The sequence below is a fragment of the Amblyomma americanum genome, chromosome 1 (assembly GCF_052857255.1).
Source record: "Amblyomma americanum isolate KBUSLIRL-KWMA chromosome 1, ASM5285725v1, whole genome shotgun sequence".
Lineage (NCBI taxonomy): Eukaryota > Metazoa > Arthropoda > Arachnida > Ixodida > Ixodidae > Amblyomma > Amblyomma americanum.
The window spans coordinates 451,477,427-451,492,908 of NC_135497.1; the positions used below are offsets into that span (position 1 = coordinate 451,477,427).

Genomic DNA, 15,482 nt, shown 5'->3' on the forward strand with positions numbered 1-15,482 from the left:
AATGTAAAAGTGGGTTTATTCAAAAAATGGCTAAACTCGAAGGTAATGTAGAATCTTATGACACACGTTATTTTGAACCACGGAAAGTTAAAACAAGTAGAACAACATACGGTTTGCAAATGCCACAGAACAAATTACCTCGGATACTGGAATAGTTTAGATGCTCGAAGCATCCAGCTTGAAAACATCACGTTCAAAGCAATGTAGGATCTTTTGAAGATGTAGTACTACATGAAATTATTTCTTATTTGTATTTCTTATAGCTGAAATGTATGTAGTTACAGAATGTAGTATTTTTTCTTGCCATTGACAGTCGCCGTGGTGGCTCAGTGGTTATGGCGCTCGGCTGCTGAACCGAAAGACGCGGGTTCGGTCCCGGCCAGGGCGGCCGAAGTTTTATCGAGGCGAGAGTATAGAAACCCGTGTACTGTGCGAAGTCAGTGCACGTTAAAGAACACAAGGTGGTCGAAATTATCCGCAGCCCTTCACTACGGTGTCCCCGTAGGCTAAGTCGCTTTGGGACGTAAACCCCAATAAACCGATCTTTCTTGCCATGGAGTGCACCTGTTATTACGTGTATACTGTACTCTCCTGTTTTTATTTTGCTGTGACAAAAGATGCTGTTCATGTATTCTGCGTACGGAGCAACCAATGCTTTAAACTATTCAGTCTCTTAGCTAGAGTACAGGCTGCATTTGCCGCCTAGGAGCATTGCTTGCGCTACTGAGTAGCCTATAACACTCAGAACAGCAGCCTTGCAGGTGCCGCTCCGCCCTATTACTTCATTAAAGTAATAATGACAATCAAAATTGATCTTTTGGAAAGTTGTAAGCGCAGCTGAAAGAAATGTGGGTACACGAGACGCACAACGCGTGACATTTTTTTCTGCGCCCCAGTTGCATCAAAAAGTTTTATATCAGGCTGGCACAAATCCTATGAGACATCAGTTTGTTACACAGAGCCAGCCTGTTATGACTTTGACGAGGAGCAGCTAGGCGTGCAAAAGCCATTTGAAAGGAACGCAGCCCGCACGACGTACGCGCTGTGTGAAGGAGGGAACGACATTGTTTAGCGCCTGCCATGCCAGGACTCGCAGCTGTCTTAGGAAGCAAGTGAAAGAGGCTTCAGGGCAGACCCTTTGTTCCTTCCGAGTCGCACGCCCGGTCTCCGCAGCGTAGATGAGGCCCACCGCTCTGCCAACGCCTGTGCAACCTTCGCATGAAGTGCATTAAGTGAGTAATTGCCTGTTCACTGCGTGAAGAGAGTTGCTAATAGGTTCAGACCCACACAGAATATTGAACGTGGTTCGGTATTTTGCGGACGGTGTGACTGCTGCATGGGAAGATATGCCATGCTCCCGCCGACATGCAGTGTTTCCCTCTGCGGCTGCATCAAGAGGCGCTACGAAAAAAAAGGCATGGGCCATGGCCGGAACTGTGAGCATGTGACGACCACAACTGGTGACGCCCATCACAACCATGTGTCGTGCGCCACATTCCCTACATTCCGCAGAAATCACATTTCACTGCTCGCGTCGTTGATGTAGATTTCGATTCATTTGACGCGACTCGTTGTGTCTAGTTTAATCCTGCCGCGGACTTCCTAGCCCGTGTATATTCACAGCGCCGAGAGAAAACAACCGAGGCCTGCCTATGCAAGAAACAGTACAGCCATGGTCTGTGTGCCAGCAGTGTTAAACGAGAAGTTCTGAGTAACTATGAGAGACATTTGCGTAGCAACTCTATTAGGGCACGAAAATGCGCTTTGCTTGAGGGGGGGGGGGGGGGGGGGGGGGGCGTTCTTTATTGGCTGAACGCGGAGAACTTCGGCTAAGTGCAGGAAATTGGGCCATTTGTTTTGTCATTTCAGAACCTGAAATGACGTAGGAAATGATAAAATGTAGGAAGTTCGTCTGCTGTCTTTAAAAATCTTGTTCATACTGATATTCGTCTGTGCCACAAGAACTTCGGCATTCGTCACGATTACAGGAGCGGTCCCCACCGACCGTCGCTCGCGGCGCCTGTGCGGTAAATGCGTTTTTGAGGCACAATCCTTATATTGCTCCCTGTAGTCCATAGGGACACCGCACGTCGACGATCCATGTTCACGCACGAAACTGCATGATTCTCGTGCGTTTCTTTGAACGCATATACCTTGTATTTATCATAGCGCCCCGTTGCGTCGCAGAGAGCACCGAAGCAATACATGATTTTCCAGCGTCCTTGTATCAAACAAAACAGTGCCGACCGCAAGCGCGTTCTGAACAGCAGGTAAGGACACGCGGCATGCGTCTGAGGCGGGAGCGAGCTGCACGCTAGCGATGGAAAGTGCCTCAAAAACGAAGTAAAGTACGACACTGACCTGCGTGTTTCACAACTTGCTCCCGAGAATATGCGTCCAACGTTGCTAAGACTTCTCGATGATCATCAAAAAATAGTACACATATTTGCGAACCAACTCGTTCCAGCAAAACGCGGAAGTTCTTCAGTTCTTCCATACTCGTGGAGCTGTGAACGCCGTGAAGGCCAACCAGCGAAATCGTGTTCAACTAGAGTTGAAAAAATAGTCCCAACTGCTACCAATGCCGCAGAAGCTGGTGGAACAATTTCTGCAACAGCAGTTGAATACGCTTTGCCTGGTTTCTATGTGCGCAATACCTCTGCAGCTTTCATAACGTGCTATCTCACTGCGTTACTTTACTGCGTGGCGAACACCTTTCTATCGTCTGGCTTGCTGATGATACTGCCCTGCTAAAGTAACTTAGGAGAGGAATTGCAGCGCTTGACTGAGTGCTTAACACTCAGAGCCGAGTGGTGGGACTAAAAGTTTATGTAAAGAAAACTGATGTTTCAAGGGCTGATGAAGGGAGCAATAGATTATAATAGGCGGTGAACTACTGGAAACGGCAAGGCAGTACATCTATCAAGACCAAGTAGCGACCGCAGATCCGACTGAGAGAAAACAACTAGAGGAATAAGAATGCGAAGTGTGTTTTGCAGCAGTTCTCAGGTCATGAACAGCAGCCTACCACTGTCTTTCACTCTCTCCTAAGAAACTTCAACAGAAATTAAGGGCAACGAAGCGAGCAGTGGGATGGAAAATAATAAAAGTAGGGAGACAGGCAGAGAACAGCGGTGGTCACGGAACAAACTCAAGGTAATGCTACATGGTAGGTACACAATAAAGGAAAGGAAATGAACATGTCCAGGGCTATAATATCAATGGAAGATAACCGATGGTTCTATAGGGCAACAGGCTGCATTCCAAGGAAAGTTAAACGTAGCAGATGATGGCGATGCATGGTCAGGTGCGTGGACAACATAATAGAATTTAGCGGCGCGAGGGAGACCACAGCTGACGCAGAACAGGGGAACTCATTTTATACTCACGTCAAACATGGTTTTCGCAAACACTATTCACGTCAAACGCAGTTGTTATCTCTTATTTGCAGTATGGCTTCCTGCCTTGACCATGGATCAATATTGATTGCATCTTCTCTACTTTGCAAAAGCTTTCGACAAAGTATCGCAAAACTTGTTCCTTCTAAAGTATTCGGAGCATTGACCCCTGCATCACAAAATGGATTGAGTGTTTCCTATTTAACCGCACACAGTTTCTTACAGGTGATAATTTTATCCCATCTACTTTTCCTGCAAAATCCAGTGTCCCACAAGGCTCTGCTCTGACCGTTATTATTCTTGATATATATATATATATATATATATATATATATATATATATATATATATATATATATATATATATATATGTTTATGTATATATAAAGATCTACCTGATCGTATTTCCTAATCTATTAAGCTTTACAACGATGACTGTGTTCTTTATTGTGAATGAGATAACCCTCAGTTTTTTGTTTTTATTTGTGGTGCTCATCAATGGGAGAATAATAGAGTAATTTTTAAAAGATTATTGGTTAGAAAAAAGGCAACTGTGCCTCACCGCTGATTTTCACTTGGCAACAGCGGCTGTGGCGACCGGTTCACTAAATCTGCGCATTTTATACACAGGTTTGTGCATTCATTTGTAGCCAATTTTTAATATTTTTTTTCTTTGTTTCCCCTGTCGCTGCTGCCAAGCTCTTGTACATGTGTTTGCTGAACTGCTAATTTGAAATACCTTCTGAAGTGACAAAACTGTTGAAAGATTTTAAACAAGAAATGCGAGATATGCGCAGTGCACTTGAGAAAGAACTTCGAAAAGAATATAAAGACCTGAAAAAATCCGTAGATTTCTTTAGTGAACAGTGTGATGCTATGGCTGAGCGCAGTGCAAAATTAGAAAAGGAAAGCTCAGCGCTAAATAAAAAAAATGCCGCACTATCACAGTAATGCAAAGGACTGAGACAACAACTATCTGACCTTGAAGACCGGGTGACAAACCAAGAACAGTATTCAAGGAACCGGAACATTGAGATTAAAGGCGTTCAGGTAATCGACGACGAGAATCCGCCTTCAATCTTGACTAAACCAGGCGACGTCATAAGTGAACCCATTTCTGATTCCGATGTAGACATATGCCATCGTGTGCCAAGGAAAGACAAATGATGTCTTAACATTGTCGTGCAGTTCCGCTCTCGTGCCAAACGGGAAGCGGTGATTGAAAAGGCCAGGAAGAATCGAATTTTAACCTCTGATTTTGGTTACCAGAGTGCTGATGGTTCCAGTTCTCCCCCGGTATTTATTAATGAACACCTTTGCCCCGCCTTGAAGAAACTTCTTGGACAAGTTGTTGAGCGAAAGAAGGAAAAAGAATGGAAGTACGCGTGGACAAAGGGCGGCAAAATTTTCGCGCGCAAAACAGACACTTCGAATGTACTGCGCATATCTTGCGTTGCGGACATCGATAAGATGAAATGGGGATCTGGGAATCCTAGCATTTTTTCCAACCGTCATTCACATCGATGGCTAGTAAATCGCTGATCGCTGGGGATGTGACTAAAATTTATCGTCGGAAGCCATGCACATCTTTCTTCCTGTTAAACACTCAGTCAGCGTGCAATAAGGTCTGATGAGCTGTGTGCCTTGCTTTCATGTTTTGTCTTTCCATTTGATGTTATTATGCTTTGTGAAACATGATACCGACACGAACACGAAATAATACAGATCCCGGGTTACACAAGACACTAAAATCGCTCAGTCAAGAACGGTGGAGGAGTACTTTTCATGAGCAGAGAAAGTTTTCAGTGTGAAAAAATCGACGACTTTACGGCGGTCACACCGGACTTTGAAATTTTGACTGTCATTCATAAAAAAGCATATTTTCTGTTTTATATCGCCCTCCAGGCGGGAACGTGGCAAAGTTTTTTATATATATGAAAAACTTCTTATCCTGGATAAATGAAAACAGTTATGAACTCGTCCTGGGCGGCGATATAAATATTAACATGTTGAACTAAACACAGCTATGTACTGATTTCACTCGACTATTAGAAGCTAATGCATGTTTTAACGCAATTACTGCTCCAACTCGCATTAGCAACGACTGTGAACGTTTGCTTGATGTTTTTATTACAAACATTGAATCTCGAGCTATTAACTCCGGAGTAATCAGCGCTCATATTATTGATCATTTGACAGTATTTCTTCTCTTTGAATCGTATGTCTCGGCTAAAGAACCGAAGCAGTGTCCCCCATTGACTATTCAACATATTAATCCGGCTACACTTGAGGAGTTCCGCACAAAAATATCAAAAATAAATTGGCTTCTGGTGTACAATCAGTCTGACGTAGATGTCGCGTACGAGTCATTTCTGCGTCTTTTCAAAAAGGCTTACTCGGAATCTTTTCATCCTAAAACACTGAAGCCTAAAAAAGCTAAAAAACCTTGGATAACCAATGCACTTCTGAAACTAATAAAACAAAGAGATGCTCTATTCAAACGTTTTCTGGATACAAGAGACACGTGCCATCTGTCCGATTTTAAGAAATTTCGAAATAAGTTAACTGCTACTCCCAGACAAGCCAAGAAAGATTACCTTCACAGGTTGTTTAATCCTGAAGCTATAAAGCGAACGGATATCACGTGGAGAAACCTTAGCACAGTGCTTAACATTGGACGCCAGCCTTCAGAGGTCGTACGGGAATTGATAATTAGCGGGGAACGTTCATCAGGCGAGCATTTAGCAACCGCTTTTAATAATTATCTTGGGTCCCTTGTAAATAGTTTTCACGATCCACGCTCCGCAGAGTACCTCAATTCCAGAAATTGTGATAGTGCTTTTTTACTTCCAACCAGCGCCGCAGAAATTTTTCTCACGTTCTCCGCTCTGCGAAATAGTAAAAGCTCCGATATTGATGACCTGCAAATATGCCCCGTAAAACACGTTTTAGATCTGATATGCCCAATTCTTGCGTATGTGTATAACTTGTGCTTTGTAAACGGTATATTTCCGAAGCGCATGCAGCTCGCAAAGGTTTCAGTGCTCTTCAAAGCAGGTGATAAAAACAACCTGTCTAACTACAGACCAATATCCATTTTGCCTGTATGTTCAAAATGCCTAGAAAAACTAATAACACTGAGAATGACCGCTTTCTGCGAAAAACATAATATTATTACTGACTGCCAGTTCGGTTTCCGAAAGGGTCGCTCGACAGAGTTAGCTCTACTAACACAAGAGGAACTAATACTGCATTTGAGCAAAATTTAGTGACACTAGGCGTTTTCATCGATTTTTCCAAGGCCTTGACACAATTAACCACACCACTCTGCTAACAAAAGTTGAAATTTACGGTTTCAGGGGCCCATTCCTTGGCTTAATAAAAAGCTATCTGCAGTTCAGGTGTCAGAGGATTTCAATAAATAACTATTTCCGATAACTTACACATTCAGTCCTGTGTACCTCAAGGAAGCATTCTCGGACCTTTGTTATTTAATATTTACGTTAACGACATAATGAATATAGACACCACTGCCCGATTCATCATATACACTGATGACACTAGTCTGTTCTTTACATCTGGTTGTGCAAGGGTCCTGTTGGCTCTTGCGAACGCTGCTTTAAGTGAACTTAATCGATGGAGTTCATTGAATTCGCTCTCTATAAATAAAAACAAGACAAAGGTTGTACTTTTTCAACCTAAAAACAAAAATGTCCACATTGACGGCCATTTGCAAATGGGTTCCTCGATTATCAACTTTGTGCCATCTATTAAATGCATCGGAGTGGTATTTCAAGAAAACTTACTTTAGAATCTTTATACAGACCCAGTGGCTAACAAAATCGCTCGTGTTGTGGGAATACTAACGAAACTTCGATTTTTCCTTCCCTTGAGCGTCAAAAAACTGCTTTAAAACTCTCTCTTCCTGTCCCATCTGAAGTACTGTCATTTACTCTGGGGAAACACGACGATGTCTAACATCACAAAACTACTTCTATTGCAGAAGAAAGCAGTGCGCGCTATCACCAATTCTTCATAAGACGCTCATACGCAGCCTCTTTTCAGCGCCCTTAATTTACAACCGGTCACCTCCATATATCGTAGTATTTTACTCAAGCGTTTCACTACTGCGAAAAAACAGAACGCGAAATTTTTCGAGCATTTATCGCTATTAACAATGAATTCTAACATTTACAACACACGTCACAGAGAAACATGGTACGTTCCCAAAGCGCGCACTAATTACGGTAAACAAATGTTACGCCACACACTGCCACCTTTGTTAAACTCATTAGAAACTCAATAGACACCTATCTCTCCTTTTAATGGGCTCATTGTGGATTCCTTTTTTTTTGCTCTGGTATGTACTGACGCCATGAATGCTTAACCAATTTTCTCTGCTTGAGCTGCTTCACTCTAGTGGGCCGGACTTGCGTTCACATCTGCTTCAGGCAGATGTATTCCCTCGCCATTTGAAATGCTTTGTTGTCTGTTGTAAACTACTCTTCATCTCAAGACTGATCAACAATAATTACTTCTTCAATTTTGTTCATATTAATTTCTTAGACCCACTGTTTTTCTTTCAGCACTTAAGTCTCTAATTGTGTGCTGAGATTCCTCTCCTTGCTTACTTAGCAAGACAGCGCCATCAGCCGATCTCAGGTTAGAAAGGTGTTCTCCACTAACTCTTGTCGTCAGCTCATCTAAACAAACGCTCCCAATACCTCTTGTAAACATGCAGTGAATAGCAGCAGAGAAATTGTGTCAAATGTCCTGACGCCCTGCCTGATTGTTATGTTATCACCTTTTCTGTGGAGGACCGTGGTTCGTCTTCTGTCCTGATATTTCAAGCATTTTAAGATGTGCCTCTTTCGGGCCCTAGTTACTCAGTGCCCCCGTGCATTCTGTTGTTTCGGCTCAATTAAATGCTGCTTCACACCTGCTTCAAGTACATGTATTCCCTCACCATTTCAAATCCTTCGTAGCCAAGTGTAAATACTTCTTGCTTTCCAAGACTGTTGAACATGAATTACTTCTTCACATTTCTTCACATTGTTCATATTATTTTCTTGCCCACCGCTGTGCTTTCAGCGGTTGTCGCTAATCGTGCGCTGAAATTCCTCGCCTCATTTACTTAGCAACATAACGTAATCAGACGATCTGAGGTTAGAAGGGTGTTCTCCGCTAACTCTTGCTCTCAGCTCATCTAAACAAATCCTCCTAATAACTATTATAAACATGCAGTGAATAGCAGCGGAGAGATTGCTTCACCTTCCATGGCGCCCTCCCCGATTGCCACTTATGTTGTGGAGGGTCATGTTCTTTGCGGTGTCCCGATATACATTTTCAAGCACTTTCATTATATGCCTCTTCCAAGCCCTAGTACGCAATGTCCACATGAATTCTGGCGTTTCGGCTGAATCAAATGCTGATTCACAATTTATAACCCTATATACAGTATCTATTTGTGTTCTGCGCATCTCTATGACATCATTGATGGTATATGCTTTATTGTGGAGTACCCGTCCTGAAAACCAGCCTGTTTACCTGGATGCCTGAAGCCGAAGTTTTCTGCTGTCAGCTACACATCCACGTTACTTAAAACGCCGCATATTAACGCGGCGGATGTATCACTTTCATTTACACCCTGATTCTGCGTCAAGCAGTCATGCGACGGCCCCAGAACCCTCCTTATGCGGCAACGTTTCCACTGACCACCTAAACTCGTAACGCCAGCGAGGGATTGAAAAGCGACAGAGTTTCTCAGTATGATCGACACAACAAAGTTACTGCCGAGACAATGATCAAGATGTTGAGCGAACGCCAACGTTACCAAGGGTCGCCAACGAGATGCGCCAAGGACTTCGGCCTGCAGGACGACCTGATCACCTGCCGGGCCACGAATGTTTGATCCGGTGATGTACTCCTGCCAAAGAGAGCCCTTGATGAGACGTCCTGTAAGGCGCCACGACTATGCCAGTGATACGGGCCACGTACTGGAGGCCCACGGGACAACCTGGACGCCTCGTGGGGCACGAAAGTTTAATCCGGTGACGTACTCCTGCCAGAGAGAGCCCTCGACGAGACACTTTAAAGGCGCTACGCAACACCAATGAGACGGGGCACGTAGGAGCCTACAGGACGACCTTGCAACCTGGGGAGCAACGAACATTTCATCCGGAGACGTAGTCCTGCCACAGAGCCCTCGACGAGACACCGTTCAATACGCCACGCAAACGCCAATGAGACGGCCCACGTACTGGAGCCCACGGGACGACCTCGCAACCTGGCGCGCCACGAACGATTTATCTGGTGTCGTACTCCTCCTGCCAGAGAGAGCCCTCGATGAGACACCGTTCAAGGCGCCATGCCAACGCCAATTAGACGGGTCATGTACTAGAGGCACACTGGACGACCTCACAACCTGGCGGGCCACGAACGTTTCATCCGGTGTCGTACTCCTCCTGCCAGAGAGAGCCCTCGACGAGACACCGTTCAAGGCGCCATGCCAACGCCAATTAGACGGGCCATGTACTGGAGGCCCACTGGACGACCTCACAACCTGGCGGGCCACAAACGTTTCATCCGGTTTCGTACTCCTCCTGCCAGAGAGAGCCCTCGACGAGACACCGTTCAAGGCGCCATGCCAACACCAATGAGACGGCCCAGGTACTGGAGCCCACGGGACGACCTCGCAACCTGGCGGGCCACGAACGATTCATCTGGTGTCGTACTCCTCCTGCCACAGAGAGCCCTCGACGAGACACCGTTCAAGGTGCCATGCAAACGCCAATTAGACGGGCCACGTACTGGAGGCCCACTGGACGACCTCACAACCTGGCGGGCCACGATCTTTTCATCCGGTGACGTACTCCTCCTGCCAGAGAGCCCTCGACGAGACACCGTTCAAGGCGCCATGCCAACGCCAATTAGACGGGCCACGTACTGGAGGCCCACGGGACGACCTCGCAACCTGGCCACGAACGATTCATCTGGTGTCGTACTCCTCCTGCCAGAGAGAGCCCTCGACGAGACACCGTTCAAGGTGCCATGCCAACGCCAATTAGACGGGCCACGTACTGGAGGCCCACTGGACGACCTCACAACCTGGCAGGCCACGAACTTTTCATCCGGTGTCGTACTCCTCCTGCCAGAGAGCCCTCGACGAGACACCGTTCAGGGCGCCATGTCAACGCCATTGAGGCGGCCCACGTACTGGACTCCACGGGACGACCTTCGCAACCTGGCGGTTCACGAACGTTTCATCCGGTGCCGTACTCCTGCCAGAGACAGCACTCGACGAGACACCGTTGAAGGCGCCATGCTAATGCCAAATAGACGGACCACGTACTGGAGGCCCACTGTACGCCCACACAACCTGGCGGGCCACGAAAGTTTCATCCGGTGTCGTACTCCTCCTGCCAGAGAGAGCCCTCGACGAGGCACCGTTGAAGGCGCCACGCCCACGCCAATGAGACGGGCCACGTACTGGAGCCCACGGGACGACCTCACAACCCCGCGGGACACGAACTGTTCATGCGGTGACGCACTCCTACTGCCAGAAAGAGCCCTTGACGAGACACCGTTCAAGGCGCTACGCACACGCCAATGAGACGAGCCGCGTACTGGAGCCCACGGGACGAACTCCCCTGCAAACAACGTACCTCCCCAGGAGCGCCCAGAAAGGATGGAATGTATCTGTCCCAGTACAACATTTATCGAACATTTCCAGGCCGTAGAGGCAGGATATAGAAACACAAGCAAAAGGGAAATGTGCCCACTAATGCCCTAGAAACATTTTCTCGAGGGTGTTAAGCAGAAACAAAAACAAATAGCATTTTGGTCCCTGAAATGTAACTGGGAGAACGTTTTTGGGACCAATGTTTTTCAACAAAAAATACAAATTGACTCCTCGCTCCCTTTTCTCTCTCCCTCGCGCCAAATGCTACGGGGATAGGTTTTGCGCTTGCACTCGCCGTTTTGAGAGATCTAACAGTTTTGTTCGAACAGCCGAAGCGGAGTTCACCCCGCATCTTTCTCGTGGGCCGTCGGCTCCATGCTGCTGGCAGGCAGGCGACGGCGGTCTGCCTTTTCATCGCATCGCCGGGAGCGGCGGTCACCAACGTGCCCGTCTTCTATAGTGTTTCCAACTTCAGCACGGTGCGGCGGTCCCTGCAGGCATCTCCAACTACCAGCAGTCTTCGTTGCGCCACTGTCTAGCAGAGGCACAGTAATGGGCCTCCCGTCGCTCGCCCGCCTTCCTCGCTGGACGGAAGCCATCTTGCGCACACGTATTCGCACAGCCCCTAGCCACTCACGCGCAAGCCACAGTGCGCAGCAGCTCTTGCTCTCATCACTGGGCTGTCGTGAACTTCGTAGCTGCGGATTCATGGCAGCTTTCCCGCGCACCTCAGTGTGCCCACATAATTCCTTTTGGAACTGGTGCAGCGGCGCGCGGCGCATCGCAAGTCTCTTGCACAGCTTCACGGCCCTACACCATAATGGCGCTCTTACAGGCGTCGTTCCAGGCAGCGGATTTCAAGGCAATGGGGGACTTCTAGCGCGCACTCTGCATCCCTCAGCGCCTCCGACAACTGTGGCGTGTTGTTGGTGGTAGCGTGGCCGTCCACTGTGGTCATAGGCGGGAGAGATCTTCGGAAGCCCACCAGACTCTTGCTGCGAGTGCCCATGGATTAACCTGCTCTACCTACATTGCCGTCCTGTCGCAGCGGTATAGTTTGTGTTGTGGTCGCGTTGCTGACTCCCAGCTCACCGCCTCCCACGACGTATTGTGCCGCACGCGCGGTCTGCTATACCATGGGTGCGGCGTGCCAGGGCTCCTACCTCAAGACGTCCCCCTTTCCATTCGGCTCCAAGAAGTCTTATCTCCACACATAGTCCCAAGAAAATAAAACGGGGGTGTAACGAGAATGTGACGCGTATGTTTGAGCGTTCGGTGTGCCATGAGAAGGCGCAGGACAGAAGGCTGCATTGAACTCATATATATAGTTACAACATTTTATTTCATCCCCGGGTTTCTGATGGCTACGTCGTCAAGATATGTGGTTTATGCTCGTTTTTTATTTTCGCCTTGTAGAATAAACGAGAGGGAGGCTTCACCCTGCAGAATATCCGTGACCTGAAACCGCGTATCTGTATCGTACGCCCACACATTCTTTTCTTTTGGCACCCAGGTTGCTCTTTACATGCGTTTGCTTTTGTGTGTGCATATATGCTTTTGTACCCTTTAGAATGTTTGCTTAAGTTGCATCAACTTTCAGCCTGTATTGTTTTTGTTGCTTCATTGTTTTTCAGATTTCTCAGAGCTAGAGAAAATTTTGACCATTATTATTTGCTGGTGTCGTAGTGCTCCGTACATTGTGTGTTAACAGGTGCATACATATGCGTCTCCTGTTTTTATTCATTTAAATGCAAAGAGTACATCTGATAAACTGAAATTACGTCTGTATTGCGCTTCTATTTCCTGTTATATGGGCGGGATCGGGCGACTGTTTGAATTAATATTTCCTTTGTGCGTAAAATTCTAGCACATTTCATGTTCTTGTGGCGGGAGCAGCGCAGCACGAAACAAAGAAGAGAGAGGCGGGAATCAAGGCTGACTAACAACCAGATTTTTAATCCACGTTCGATCGAATATATACATCTCGCTCGTGCAATAAGGAAAGGACAGAAGCATGACAAACGCATAAGATGTACACGTGGTAAAAGATTAGGATAGCGCACGCAGATAATCAATTTCGCTGTCACGAAACGCTATCGAAAGTATGCTGACGCATATATGTCGCTCTTTTGCCCGATGTTGAAGGCTTCTTCAATCTCCCTGGTCTGTTGATCAAAATACGACGGGATGACCATTGTGTTGATAAGCTGCAGAGCGCATTCATGCTCTCTGCAATGTTTTGCTAATTCACTGCTGATGGCGCCCTTTAGGGATCTTCTGTGCTCTCGAAGCCGTTCATTCAAACAGTGCCCTGTTTGACCAATGTATACGTGCGTCCGCATGACAGAGGTATTTCCTAAACTCCGCTTTTCACACATTTCACATGTTTTTTTTCGGTGCTTTTTCTTGCATTGATTTTTCTTTGCTCGCTGTTGACTTTGGCACACAGGCTTCTTATTTTGTTGGGGGCTGACATGAGCACTTTTACACCTGCTCTTGCGCCTACCTTTTTGAGACTGTGGGAAATACCATTAATGTAAGGAATGACCGCGTACGGCTTCCTTTCTTCTGATGTGGTTGTGACATATTTTCTGCCTCTAAGTGCTTGCAGAATCCATTCTGCGACACTGGATAGCAGACTCGCGGTAAACTGCTGCTTTCAGCAGACTGTTCTGGGCGTCAAAACTGCCTCGAACTTCATGATGATAGGTTCTCATCAATGCGGCTCTCATTGCTACTTTTACTAGAAGGACTAGAAGAACTAGGACTAGAAATAAGAAGTGAACTCTCAGGAAACAACGTTATGTGATTTCTTGACTTGACGCTAGCCTTTTTAGGCGCTCACATATGCCGGCATTACGGGTCACGAAGCTAGAAGGGACTACTCCCCTACTTATCTGCGCACTCCAAGATCATCAAGCGGGGGTAGAAAAAAATTAATGGCATTTCCCACAGTCTCAAAAGGGTAGGAGCAAGAGCTGGTGTAAAAGTGCTCATGTCAGCACCCAACAAATTATGAAGCCTGTGCGCCAAAGTCAACAGCGAGCAAAGAAAAAAAATCAATGCAAGAAAAAACACCTGGAAAAACATGTGAAATGTGTGAAAAGCGTGGTTTATGAAATACCTCTGTCATGCGGACGCACATACATTGGTCAAAAAGGGCGCTGTTTGAATAAACGGCTTCGAGAGCACAAAAGATCCCTAAAGGGCGCCATCAGCAATGAATTAGCAAAACATTGCAGATAGCATGAATGCGCTCCGCAGCTTATCAACACAATGGTCATCCCGTCGTATTTTGATCAACGGACCAGGGACATTGAAGAAGCCTTCAACATCCGACCAAAGTGCGACATATGCGTCTGCATACCTTCAATAGCGCGTCGTGACAAGAAATTGATTATCTACGTGCGATGTCTTAATATTTCAGCACGTGTACATCTTACGCGTTTTTCATGCTTCTTTCTTTTCCTTCTTATACGAGCGAGATGTATATATTCGACGAACGTGCATTTAAAATCTGGTTGTTATTCAGCGTCGTGACCCGCCTTTGTCTCGTGCTGCGCTGCTCCTGTCACAAGATCATGCACCAACCAGTCCAAATTTTCACCTTGTTAAAGCACTTTTCATGTAAAAAGTTAAGTCTGAATGGCCTAGCCAGCAAGCATTCACGCGAGTCTTGAGATGTATTTGACCAGCTGCAACGTAAGCATGTGCCTGGCATTCGGCACATATGTGCGCTTAGATGCTTGAAGTCTGCATGAAAAAGAAGAAATAATTTTATTGAGCCAGAGCCGAGAAATCTAGCATTAACATTTTGGGGCTGTCCCTGGGACGCACACCTTTATGGACACGGCTAGATGTGGGTACGTTTTTTGGACGTCTTCGGGAAAAATGAGAACCCCCTGGGGACATTCCAAATGTACTGATGGGATATTTCTGGGAGAATTTGAGGAGGTTTTGGGTTTGTTCGGTCAACCCCTGGCGGGCCCCGAACGGTTCATCCAGTGACGTACTCGTCCTGCCACAGAGAGCCTTCGACGAGACACTGTTCAAGGCGCCACGCCAACGCCAATAAGACGGGCCACGTACTGGAGCCCATGGGATGACCTCGCAGCCTGGCGAGCCACGAACGTTTCATCCGGTGATGTACTCCTCCTGCCAGAGACAGCATTCGACGAGACGCCGTTCAGGGCGCCACACCAACGCCGATGAGAAGGGCCACGTACTGTAGTCCACGGGACGACCTCGCAGCCTGGCGGGCCACGAACGTTTCATCCGGTGACGTACTCCTCCCGCCAGAGAGAGCCCTCGATGAGACGTCCTTCAAGGTGCCACGCCAAACCCATTGAGACGGGCCACGTAATGGAGCCCACGGGACGACCTCGCAACCTGGCGGGTCAGGG

The 15,482-nt window shown here is 46.9% G+C and overlaps 1 protein-coding gene across 1 annotated transcript in view; it reads left to right on the forward strand.

The window, feature by feature from the left end:
- The first annotated feature begins 1,131 nt into the window (after positions 1 to 1,131).
- Positions 1,132 to 15,482, forward strand: part of dysc (whirlin protein dyschronic) — a 352,774-nt gene continuing 338,423 nt past the window's right edge. Inside the window, exon 1 of the mRNA XM_077650615.1 lies at positions 1,132 to 1,232. The gene's annotated coding sequence lies outside the window, so the exon portion shown is untranslated. The remainder of the gene's footprint in view (positions 1,233 to 15,482) is intronic.